Source organism: Morone saxatilis, unplaced genomic scaffold, assembly GCF_004916995.1.
Source record: "Morone saxatilis isolate NCDOM2014 unplaced genomic scaffold, NCSU_SB_2.0 Contig18, whole genome shotgun sequence".
NCBI lineage: Eukaryota > Metazoa > Chordata > Actinopteri > Moronidae > Morone > Morone saxatilis.
In genome coordinates this window covers 5,634,453-5,634,666 of record NW_023339740.1, presented here as the reverse complement: position 1 = coordinate 5,634,666, position 214 = coordinate 5,634,453, and the positions used below count along the sequence as shown (strand labels likewise).

At 42.1% G+C, this 214-nt stretch overlaps 1 protein-coding gene across 1 annotated transcript in view; it reads right to left on the bottom strand.

Annotated features, from left to right (window-relative positions):
• eevs (2-epi-5-epi-valiolone synthase) overlaps positions 1 to 214 on the bottom strand; it is a 5,743-nt gene that overhangs the window by 4,630 nt on the left and 899 nt on the right. The window lies entirely within an intron of this gene.

Genomic DNA, 214 nt, shown 5'->3' with positions numbered 1-214 from the left:
TTTGATCTTTGACAGTGACAGCATGTGCTGTATTGTTTGTTCAAATGTTAAATTGCTTACTGCATGTATATCTCTTGCACTTGTGGAAACTATGTCAAGTGCAGAGCCTCTTTAGGTTACAGGTCAGGGGGGATGGTTGGCATCTCACTGCATGTGACATTGACACTGAAGACTGCAGTTCTAATCTAACTTTAACCCCCCCCCCCAAAAAAAA